This window comes from Mesocricetus auratus, unplaced genomic scaffold (genome assembly GCF_017639785.1).
Source record: "Mesocricetus auratus isolate SY011 unplaced genomic scaffold, BCM_Maur_2.0 Super-Scaffold_100011, whole genome shotgun sequence".
NCBI lineage: Eukaryota > Metazoa > Chordata > Mammalia > Rodentia > Cricetidae > Mesocricetus > Mesocricetus auratus.
In genome coordinates, this window is record NW_024429195.1 from 14,008,362 (window position 1) to 14,020,816 (window position 12,455).

General features: G+C 47.3%; 1 long non-coding RNA gene and 2 other non-coding genes across 3 annotated transcripts; all 3 read right to left on the bottom strand.

The window, feature by feature from the left end:
* Nucleotides 1–231: 231 nt before the first annotated feature.
* On the bottom strand, nt 232–11,435 carry LOC121143194. Its single transcript, XR_005880357.1, has 3 exons — nt 10,351–11,435; nt 1,254–1,368; nt 232–475 (listed from the first exon to the last, which is right to left on the bottom strand). It is a non-coding gene; the product is annotated as an uncharacterized LOC121143194 (long non-coding RNA).
* Nucleotides 10,457–10,528, bottom strand: Trnap-agg. The gene has a single exon. It is a non-coding gene; the product is annotated as a tRNA-Pro (tRNA).
* On the bottom strand, nt 11,374–11,445 carry Trnap-ugg. Its single transcript has one exon. It is a non-coding gene; the product is annotated as a tRNA-Pro (tRNA).
* Nucleotides 11,446–12,455: the final 1,010 nt, after the last annotated feature.

Consider the following 12,455-nt stretch of genomic DNA (forward strand, 5'->3'; position numbering starts at 1 on the left):
TCTGTGAGTTCGAGGCCAGCCTGGTCTACAAAGTGAGTTTCAGGACAGCCTCCAAAGCCACAAAGAAACCCTGTCTCGAAAAAAACCAAAAAAACCCACCTAAATAATAATAATAATAATAAAGCCCTGAACAACCAGAGCTCTCGCACAAAGAAATCCTGTCCCGAAAAACCAAAATAAATAGATAAATAAAGTAAAAATAAAAGCATTTATTTACTTATTCAATGTGTCTGTGCCTGCGTGTATGTATGTGTACGCTGTGCATTCAGCGTCTGCAGGAGCCAGAAGAAGGCATTGGACCCATGGAGCTGGAGTTAAAAGCAGTTGTGATCTATGTGAGGTCGGTTTTGTGAAGTCATCCAGGTCCTCCGAAAGAGCAGCAAGTGCCCTCAGCCACTGAGCCATCCTTTCGGCCCCATTTAACTTCTGTTTCAATTACCCGTTACTCATCTCAATCAGTATAGCTTGTGGAGAGCTGTAAAACAAACGGAAGTACAATTAGTCCTTACCTCAGTTCTTTGCATCAGTGATCGTGAAATGACTGCCCCTAATTGTTACCCATTTCCTGGGTGTGGAGTGTGTCTGCATGTCACACTGATTTGGATACTACCCAATGTGCTTGACCCATTGACTGCTTGCACCTCAAATAAGCAAAACAATTTTTTTTTCCAATGGGCTTGTGGCAGTGTCCTCAGGTGAGTAAGTATTTGCAGACTTACTGACATTTACGGGTCCTGTATAGCCAGTCTCTCGAGGTCGTATTTTGGAACACGACTCAGATTTTTGGTTACCTTGCAGAATATCAGAATATCAGCTTTAGCTACTTCCCAGCCTGTGTCTGCTCCCCGTGACCAGACTTTAGACAAGCATGTGAAGAGCCTCCAGTGTCAGTCAGATAGCTTGGTAAGTGTGACTGCTTCCTGATCTCCAAAACTCAGGAGATCAGGAGATCAGCCCACTCAGCTGTGGGCTGCCTTATGGAAAACTACTGACTCTGGTCCAACTCCATTATATACTTCAGCATCTGCTGTCCCCATGGTGGCGGAACCAGACCCTGCCAGTTCTTTCCCTAGCGAGCCATCCGTAAAGTCAGACCTCCCTAAGTAGAGCCCAACAACGTCGATACAGTCTACACTATCCACGCTGCTCCTCTTAGCCCGCTGGCTAAGCTCTCTTTCTCTCTCCAGCCACACGGTGTCAGTGTTCGTTCGTTTGCATTTCAACAGCTGCCCGGTGCTGGTTGGTGCCCTTACCTGTGCCATCCATGTAGCCGGCATCTGCCAACGGTGTCTCATGTAGCGCTTTATCTGTCTTAACTCTTGGGTCACTCACTGGGGGACGGTTCAGGAGCTCGAAAGAACACTGGTCCTAGCACAGAGCGCATGGCATTAGAGACAGGGTTTGTAAACGCCACACTCACACTGCTGTGGCTATGCGGTCACCTTCGGCAAGTTTGATTTTGTGCCACTGGAGTTAAGAGTTGTGGCCTTCAGTGGGATAAGCAGCCTTCACTGTTATTGTGGTGGCCGGCCCCAGCTTTTGAAATGTTTGACGTTCGTTAGCAATTGCGGTACTGGCATGGCATGGTGGACTGCTTCCTTCCCTTTCAGGACTGGGACCCGAAGCCTGTTAGAACTGTTTGCTCAGGTCATTTTTTCCATAGTCTCCTGAACTTCTGGTGATTTCTAACACAAATGATCTTGCAAGGATCTTAGCTGACTCAGTAGCCTCGTGAGCAATTTGGCACCAACCACACACACACGGTACCTTTTTTTTTTTTTTTTTTTTTTTTTTTTGGTTTTTACGAGACAGGATTTCTCTGTATTGTTTTCGAGGCCGTCGGTCCAGCCCAGCCTCGAACTCACAGAGATCCGCCTGCCTCTTCCTCCCGAGTGCTGGGATTAAAGGCGTGCGCCACCACCGCCCGGCTCACACGGTACCTTTTAACTAAGTTGTGGGGTGTGATATGCATTTTACTGGGAAACAAAATACTCCTAGGAATGTCACAGGCGAGCTCAGCCTTGTGCATTTCGTGGGCTGACTGCCTATCCTGGCTCCTTGAGAGTTAGTGCCTATCCTGGTTCCTTGAGGCGCACGCCCGTAAGACTTTCAGAGATTAGTACCATATGCAGTGAAACTTTTTCTTTTCTTTTTAAGATTTATTTATCTATTTATTATGTATACAGTATTCTGTCTGCATTCATATCTGCGTGCCAGAAGAGGGCGCCAGGTCTCATTACAGATGGTTGTGAGCCACCATGTGGTTGCTGGGAATTGAACTCAGGCTCTCTGGAAGAGTAGTCAGTGTTCTTAACCTCTGAGCCATCTCTCCAGCCCCAACTTTTTCAAAAAGAAGAGGAAGTAGAAGAAAATGAGGTCCTGGACTTCCTTCCCTTGACGAATAGTGTGTGAAGGTAATCTTGCATGAGTATCCCAAAGCTCCTCTAAATGCAAATTGGCCTTGGGAATTGAGCAACCAAGGGGGGGGGATGCATCAGCAAGGTCCAACACGACAGGAAAAGAGAGCGTGACTTTTCCCGTTGTTCTGTCGAAAGGACAATGCTGGGCGCGGGTGGAGATGGGGGTGCCCACCTTATCTAGCTCTCTATATCTTCTCTGGGAGCTGTCTGTCATCGCCACAGGCCACATACCGGCTGTAGAAAGGCCTTTGGGTTGCGCAAATCACCTCTAATGTTTCCAGCTCTGTGAAGGTTCTGTAATTTCAGCCTAGACTTCCAGGCAGTCAGTACTACTTGAAGTCTAGGTCTACGGGGCAGGAGCCTTACACGCTCCCATCCTGACCATTCACAAATGGCGGCCTTTCCATTTGCACTCTCAGGTGAAACTCTAAATGGTTGTCAGGTGTGTCCTAGCACTGTGCAGGTGGAGACAGGGTTTCCGTGTGGGCTTTGGAGTCTGTTCTGGAACTTGCTCTGTAGACCAGGGTGGTCTCGAACTCACGGAGATCCGCCTGCCTCTGCCTCCTAAGTGCTGGGATTAAAGGCGTGCATCACCACCTTGCAAATAGCTCGTTTTGTGTCAACTTGGCCCACGAACTGGAGTCATCTGAAAGGAGGTAACTTTTTTTTTTCTTTTTTTATTATTTATTTTTAAATTTAAATTTAGGTTAGAAACAAGGTTGCTTCACAAGTCAGGTCCAGGTCCCTCTCCCTTTCCCTCCCCTCCTCCCGTGCCCTCCCCCCAGTCCCCCCATTATCCTCTCATTTCCCCAGGGAGGGTGAGGCCCTCCATGGGGGTGTCCATAGTCTGTCATTTCATCCAGGGCAGGGTCTAGACCCTCCCCCCAAGAGTTCAGGGTGAGAGTGCATCTCACATTGTTGGACGGGAGTCCAAAGTCCGCGTGTATACTCGGGATGAGTACTGATCTACTGCCCAAGGCTCAATAAATTATCTAGGCCTCCTCACGAAAGGAGGGAACTTTAACTGAGAAATGCTGCCATAAAATCTGGTTGAAAGGTATTTTCCTTTCTTCCTTTCTTTCTTCCTTTCTTTCTTTTCTGTCTTTTTGAGACAGGGTTTCTCTGTGTAGCTCTGACTGTCCCAGAACTCACTCTGTGGACCAGGCTGGCCTCAAACTCACAGAGATCCACCTCACTCTGCCTCCTGAGTGCTGGGAAAAAAGGCACGTACACCCCCACACCCCCACTCTCCCCCTCACAATCTCTAAATTGTTATTTGAAGGGCTCAGAATTTCATTTTACACCAAGCCTTACAAATGACATAACTAGAATATTGGGCAAAAGCTTTGCCCTCCAAAGAACCCTTTTTTCCTTCAAGATGAAAGACCCCTACCCAGGACCCCCTAGGAAAAGAAAAGCAAGGCCAGGCCGTTGCCTAATGAAAGAAACCCAGACCAGGTGTCTCACCCTCAAAACAGGATGTCTGTGATCACTATAGCAGTCATGGGACCCGGATAATAATTGCTGAAGCGTGCTGGGAACTTTCATATGACAATACTAGAAAACCTAGTCCTTGGCAACTACCCTGGCCCCCAATTGTGTCTGATCACTGTAGCAATCATAGGACCTGGATACTAATTGTTGAAGCATGCCGGGGTCTTTCATGTAGGAAACCTAGTCCTTGGCAACTACCCCTGACCCCCCAGATGATCTCAGCCCATGCTTCAGTAGCCAATGAAATATCTGTTGCTATGCTGATACTTATGTAATCATTAAAACTCCATAAATAGTGTACTCCCTACAAGCCCGGTATGCTCTGCACCCGAGTTGCAGTAGCATCCGCAGGCGCCTGTGTACTCAATAAATCACCTCTTACATTTACAGCCAGTGGTCTGGCCCCGGTTCTTGGGCAGAGGGTTCGGTTCAGTGCCCGGCGCTTTGATGCCGAGGTTTTTCATTGGAGGTTCCACCGAGATTTCTGCCCCAGAACCACCAGTGCCACCGGGAGGTAAGCTAGCCGGCACCCTGTCTGCTTTGTTCCTTGTTATATGTATGTATGTTGATCTGTCTCCGAGCAGGTTGGCTACGTAGTCATTCAGTAACTAGGGCGGCTTGAGAAGGGGCTGACGAGCCCAGATTTCTCCCCCCGCCACCCTGGCAGACGTGCCAGGGATCTGGAGAGCTCAATTGTTTGGAGCTCACGGGCCTGAAAAGGGAAAAACAGGACCACTACTCCTGTTGACCCGTCTGAGTATTTACTTTCGGTTCTCTGCCGAAAGCGCGCAGCGTGTCTCGTTGTGAGTTGCTTAATTGTGTTATTTGTCTTGTTCGTCTATTTGTCTTTGTATTTTGAGTTTTCTGATTCAAGAATGGGACAAACCATAACCACCCCTTTGAGCCTTACTTTAGATCACTGGAATGAAGTGCAGATTCGTGCCTCTAACCAGTATAAACTGCACATCTGAGTGGCCAACCTTCGATGTGGGCTGGCCACGGGATTGGACCTTTAACCTAGAAATTATCTTACAGGTTTAGGATCGGGTCTTTGACAAGGGACCCCATGGACACCTGGACCAGATAGCATACATTGTTATTTGGGAAAATTTGGCTAAAGACCCCCCCGACATGGGTAGCCCGGTTTGTGACTCTCTGACCTCCTCTGAAGGCAGTCTCGGAGAAAACTGTCAGCTCCTCCCCTCCCCCTTCTTCACCCTTGGTCCCTGTCCCAGCTCCAGATCATCATCTACTCCTAGATGATGCAGTTCTCATAGAAATATTACAAGGGGAAAACTACAAGTAACAAGTTTTGTAAAGTTAATTTAAATTTGCTAATAGGTTTTCATGTTCAGGATAAATAATTTTTCAACCTTGTTGATAAGGTGACTTTCATATTAAGACAGCTGTTGCATGCCAATTTTTTTTTATGTGTGTGTACAATTGGTTGAGTATCTAATATGCCCCAGGTTCAGTAACTAAACAATTCTTTTTATAAGTTGGTCCTATGGCTGAGGACTTTGGCCAAACCTAGCTAGTCACTGGCCCATCTTATCCCTCTGTCTCTGTTCTTGCCTGCCTATACACGTGGAGCAGGTCAGGGGTCTTCTCTTGCTGCCCTAAACAAATGGCATGCTGGGCAAAAGTCTCTCCCACCATGTGCCATGGTATAGAACATGCTGCAACAGGGTCTCCTATCCCTGAGCATGCAGTGAGGCAGCTGCTCTGTTCTCCAACTGCTGCTGCAGCCCTCACAGCTTCTCTGATCTATCAGGTTTTCACCCAATATCTGACTTCTGAGTCCTTATTGGTATAGGTAAAAAAAAAAAAACAACACTATCCATTCTGACCCTGACAGCAAGGATTTCTGTATGACTGACTTTCTAATGACTACATAGCAAATCAACCCCTCCTAAGAAAGCCAAGCTCTACAGCTGTAGCTGGACTTTTTCGTCTGGACCACCAGCTCTCAATAATGAAATAGAAACTTACTATTAATTGTGAAAGCTTTGCTGATAGCTTGGGCTTGTTTCTAACTAGCTCTTATAACTTAAGAAGCTGTGAGGTGTGCAGGATGTGAGGATGGGGGTCTCTCTCTCTCTCTCTCTCTGTCTCTATCTCTCTGTCTCTCTGTCTCTCTGCCCCACGCACATGGCGTGCTGGCAAAGGATCTGCCAGCTTTTCCCTCCACCAGAGCTCCCTGTTCAAACACACAGGGCTGGAGCAGGTAAGCCATTTGGCCAGATCCGGTCTTTCCACAGAAACTAAATGGCTTTAAAGTTATAACTACAAGAGAAAAAAATGTAAACTGTTTACTATGATGTTTCATTTCTACAAATGCTAAATTTTAAAAATTAATTTCTCAAAAATTATGTATGCTTGTTTTGTTGAAAAGGTCTATCTGTATTTTCTGTCATAATCTAAGTTTTATTACAAGCATAAAGCTAAAACCAAAGTGGTGCAGGTTGCCACTGTTTTACAGTCAGTCACATGCCAAGCTGGCCACATGGCTGGCTGGTAGCCATTTTAAAAGAGATACCTGATCCACCATCTTAACTAAAGGTGACCACATAAAAGTTATGAGGTACCATCCTATCAACAAGTTTTTATTCAGATTTAAAATGTTAATGCTTTTATACACAGGAATGCTAAGTTTTATAATTTAACAGTTACCCAGATAATAACGGGTTTAAAGGCCTAAAATGTATTTTAATTTTCAATAAAAAAAAACATTAAGGGATTTCAGAAGTTTTTAAAATGTTTTCAATTTATAAGGTTATAAGATATTTATACTGTTAAAATGTTTAAAGCTAGACCTAACAATATATAGTTCTAGTTTTATAAAGGTTAATAAAGTTTACACTTTCAACAGTTAAGCTTAAGGCATACAAACCTCTAATACTTCAGAGACCTGCAAAACATGGCATTTAAAATATTAATTTAAAAGTTTATAATATCAGACAGACTGCCAGATCCTAACAGTGACCCAAAGTCTCCAAAGAAGATTACGAGGCACCCTGGTCCCTACACCTGGATTGTGTTGACTCTGACCAGTGAGCAAGATGCTCAAAGGTGACACCTGCTGCTGCCAGGACCTGGCCTAGAATGTGGACAAAGCTGCTGGACACTGGAAAATTGATTACACCCCTTTTGACAAGACAAAACAAGGTCAGTCTTTTCCATGTCCCTCTTCCACAGAGAGAAAGAAAACTCACCTTACAGGCCTGGTAAAGATTGATGCTGTTCCTGATACTTGTGCCTCCAGTGCTAATAGAGGAGACTTGGGTATGACTGTATATGGACTGGTACCTGACACTTTTTAATAGATTTGGAGACTGTATAAAATTTATCCTTCTCAGATCTCTGAAAGTATTAATGGTTGTCAGGTTGACAGCATCAGGCAGCCAAATCCACAAGACTATAGTCAGTTTGGTAGCTCATTTTATTTATGTAAAAATCAAGCCTTAATATGTCTCAATAAGGATCAAAGGATGTAAATACTTGTTCAATCACAAGCTCAAGGTTTTTAGGTTTATTTTGGTTATCATCTAAGTATAAACTTAAAGGGCTTTTCATCAGGCCAAAGACACCTCTGTCCAATTCATACCTGGCTCCCTGGACAGAAGACAAATGTACACTACTAGCCCAAATCTGTAGTTTCTGCTAGGACACAAAATACAGATACCCAGATATCTGCTTTTTCTACAATGTAGATTTCAGTACCAATTGATAATACTACTGTACCTATAACCTTTATGTCCTTTTGTATAACAAAATTCACATAGGCTTCAGAGGATCAAAAGTCATACAGCTTGGATCCACTTCTCACAGGTCAAAGAGGACTCCAGATAAGTGCAGCCAGTTATCCCACCTGTCTGTTCCTGAGAATAAGATTTTCTCTCCTGGTCATGGGATTCCTGACCTTCCTGATCACTAATACTATGGGTCTAAGGAGTTCCAATTAAATACATAAGTTTTAACTTGTGTTCCCAGTTTTAAACATGTCTTAAACAGGTTTCCACTTCTGGCAAACACATCTGAACATCAGTTGCTGACCACAGCCTGCTCCTAAAGACTGCGAGCCCTAGACTTGCTGTGGATGTGAACCAGTTCAGCTGATGTGGACACCCCCTGTCTCTTCAACACAGTCTGCCAATCAGCTGCTCCTGGATAGATACCCCATTGCCTAAATTCCCTTTTTGTTTTTGACTTGCATTTCAGCCTTCTTGGGTCCCCTAACTTCGTCCCAAAGTCAGCAAGAAGTAACATGAAAAGAAATACATCGCCCTCTTTCCCCTGGTTGAGATACAAAGTCAAAAGAAAAAAAAAATTCCCTTACATAGGGAATAGTATAATAAGAAAGGGAGACATATGTGCCACTCTCAAAGAGGAATGTTGTTTTTATGCAGACAAAACTGGGGTAGTAACCAAAACTCTGGATAAACTCAAGAAGAGGCTAACTGTTCGTCAGAAAAAATTTAAATCCCAACAATACTGGTATGAGGGTTGGTTTAACAAATCCCCCTGGTTCACTGCACTAGTCTCTACTCTTATGGGCCTCCTAACCTTTGGGCCCTACATTCTCAAATAATTCAAGCCTTACTCCTAACTCAACAATACCATGCCCTCAAACAGATGAAACCATAAGTAAACCTTAAGTAGAGAGGGCTGGACAATAGGTAAAAGATTCTACCTATGCACAAGAACAAGGGGGGAATGAAAGACCCCTACCCAGGACCCCCTAGGAAAAGAAAAGCAAGGCCAGGCCGTTGCCTAATGAAAGAAACCCAGACCAGGTGTCTCACCCTCAAAACAGGATGTCTGCGATCACTATAGCAGTCATGGGACCTGGATAATAATTGCTGAAGCGTGCTGGGAACTTTCATATGACAATACTAGAAAACCTAGTCCTTGGCAACTACCCTGGCCCCCAATTGTGTCTGATCACTGTAGCAATCATAGGACCCGGATACTAATTGTTGAAGCATGCCGGGGTCTTTCATGTAGGAAACCTAGTCCTTGGCAACTACCCCTGACCCCCCCAGATGATCTCAGCCCATGCTTCAGTAGCCAATGAAATATCTGTTGCTATGCTGATACTTATGTAATCATTAAAACTCCATAAATAGTGTACTCCCTACAAGCCCGGTATGCTCTGCACCCGAGTTGCAGTAGCATCCGCAGGCGCCTGTGTACTCAATAAATCACCTCTTACATTTACAGCCAGTGGTCTGGCCCCGGTTCTTGGGCAGAGGGTTCGGTTCAGTGCCCGGCGCTTTGATGCCGAGGTTTTTCAAAGAAAATATAAATTAATAACTTATTAGTTAATCACTTTTCTGACTCCCAAATGTACCAGGTAATATTTCAATGTACTACTTAAAAAACAGGACCCGAGTGTAGTGACACACGTTCTCAGTAGTGGAGCAGGAAGATCTCTGAGTTCGAGGCCCGCCTGGCCTACAAAATCGTGTTCCAAGACAGTCAGGGCTACACAGAGAAACTCTGCCTCAAAACAACCAAATAAAACAAAACAGGGCCTTTGAGATGGCTCCGTGGTTAGAGGTGTTCGCTGCCAAGCGAGATGGAGTTCAGTCCCCAGACTGCACATGGTGGACCGGGGGACACAGCCAGTTCCTGAAAGTTACCCACTGACTTTCACATGCGTAAACATACATGCATGTATGTACACATGCATGCGCGCGCACACACACACGTACACATGCGGGCGCCGGCACCAGATAGATAAATGTATTTAAAAAGAAAAAAAAGAAAAGAAAACTGCCGGAGGAAGTTAGTCGACCAGCTCATTTGAGCTCTAGATTCAAAGGCTATGATTAAACCTAAATAACCACTCTCGTGGGATTGGGTCTCGCATTCTGACATAACCGCTCTTTCTATCCTGGCTCCAGGCTCCCTTCGTCAGCTCTGGTTCCCTGGGAGGATCGCCTGAGTTCCATCCCCAGGGACTCACAAGGTGGAGACGGAAATCCCACTTCCACAAGGAGTTCATTGGCTTCTCCGACCCCCCACTCCCAATAAATAATAAAAATAAACATAATTCTTTACAATGCTAAGCCCGGTGGTGGTGGCACATCTTTAATCCTAGCACTTGGGAGGCAGCGGCAAGCGAATCGCGATGAGTCTGAGGTCGGCCTGGTCTACAGTTTAGTTCCATTATAGCCGGCACTGTTATACCTAGAAACCATGTCTTGAAAAACAAACAAACAAACAAAAACAAAACAAAAGACAAAGGAATGTTACAACTCTGGCCTCCTGAGCCAAGTGCTGTTGCTTATTTAATTTTTTAAAATTTCTTGTCCCGGAACTCTTGTAGATCTGCCTGGCCTCACACTCTTAGAGATCCACCCACCTCTATCTTCTGAGTGTAGGGAATTAAAGAACTGCGTCCACGCCGCCACCACCTAGCAAGACTTACCTGTTTTCTAGGAAGTACCACGGGGCAGCAGAGTTTTAGGTCTTTAAAAGGTCAGCCTACTCATCCGGAGCCTGGTACGATTTATGGGTGTATGGAACATAAATATGGGCTCGTCCGGGATTTGAACCCGGGACCTCTCGCACCCTAAGCGAGAATCATACCCCTAGACCAACGAGCCACGTTGGCCTGGCCCCTCGGTCCGTTTTATGACCATTCAGACGTCTAGGGGCGGGACGCGAGGGACCGAGCTGGAAGGAGAGTCGGGTTTCAGACCCGCCCTGCAAGGGTGAATCCAGACGGTCGTCCAAGTCCCTCTCCATCCCGCAGAGTGAGAAGCCCTTAGCTGGCCGGCGAGGCTTGCCCTTGCTCTTGGCCCCGGAGGCTGCGTGGAGCTTGGCTGGCGATTCCCGCTGCGCACATGGAAGCCTGCGCTCTAGAGGTCACGGTCACTGTTCCCGACGGGCGGTCCTCCCAAGAGCCCGGCCACCACTCCTAGAAGCCCCGATCCGGCCTCGGAGTCGGCGGCGCGGCCCCCTGTGGTACAGCGAGCCTGCTGTGGGTCGTGCCTGGCCCAGCAGCGAGGCCAAAGCCTAGGTGGGAGGCAGACGCTGAGAGCCGCCGGCGCGCTGGCCCGAAGACAGGGTGCGCGCGGATGGGGCAGGTGGACCGCCCGGCAGATAGCACCCCAGGCCCCGGCCGGCGGGTCTCCTCCCTCCCCCGGAGAGTCGCTGTGTCCTAGCCGCCCTGGGGACTCTGTCCAGGGTTGGAAATCCCTCTCCGAGGCAGCTGTGGCTGACCTCGGAATACCCAGCAGATCTGGGCCGACCGGTCTCTGAATTCTGCAGACCAAAGCACCGGTTCCCTCCTTCCGTGGCGAAGCTCCTAAGGCTCGAGTAGCGAGGAACCGGACCTCCACCCAGACAACTCTCATGCAAGGGCGCTCTTCTCTTGTCTTGCTGTCTTCTGGAATTTCAACAGGAGGAACTTCACAGCTACTTCCAGAAGAGTAGAAAAATAGGAGCTGGGCTCGTCCGGGATTTGAACCCGGGACCTCTCGCACCCAAAGCGAGAATCATACCCCTAGACCAACGAGCCACCACGGCGGAGTTCCTCCCCTCCCCACCTCACCCCACCCTCCAGCAATGAGTTAAAAGGACTGCCATTCCAAGCATCCGGTTAGTTCCGAAGTTACTACAGATTCCACAGTTCACTTCGGGTTTCCAGGGTTTGTTAACTTGGCTGCATAAACGAATGAGCTGCTGAGCACAGGATTTTTCCAGTCTCGTATGACCTACCTAGTGTACCGTACAGATGGTCGGACATGTCAGGAAAGTGGCAGACGTTCCAGGCATGCTTACTTAGAGAGCACAAAGGGAAGTGCCGAATTTACACGGTTTTCTTTTTCCCTTCTTTCCTTCCTTTCTTCCTTCATCCCTCCCTCCCTCTCTCTCACACACTCTCCCCCCTGCGCGCGCGCGCGCGCACACACACACACACACACACACACACACACACACACACACACACACACACACACACACAGTAGACCAGGTTGGCCTTGAACTCACTTAGATCTGCCTGCCTCTGCTTCCCAAGTACTGGGATTAAAGGCTTGCACCGCCACCAACGCCCCACCCCCAGCTAGCGAGCTTTTAAAATAAAATATGTCTGTGCTTTGTGATGGGCATGGTGGCACTGGGGAAGTAGAGCAAGCAGGACCTAGGAGGACGTCAAGGTCATCTTCTATTTCATAGCCAACCTGGAGCACAGTTGCATTTACGGTAGTGTGGGGTGTCTGGAGGCTGGCCTGATGGACAAGAGGTAGCCACGCCCATCAGGGAAACCGAGGAAGCAAGGGCAACCCAGTATTCCCCCGCACCCCTCCCTGCCTCCCATTCACCCTTTTTTCACAGGAAGGAGGTCAAGGGCAGAGTCCTGTTCACGCTGCTTGCCCGAGCTGCATTCCTCGGGCTCCCGTGAACTAACAATGTTCTCTCCCAAAGCTTGAGTGGAGAGGGCTCCGTGGAGGAAAAGCACTTGGCACCAAGCCTGAATTAGAGTCTCAGGACTCCCAGTGAGGAAGGAGAGATAACAGATGCCAACAG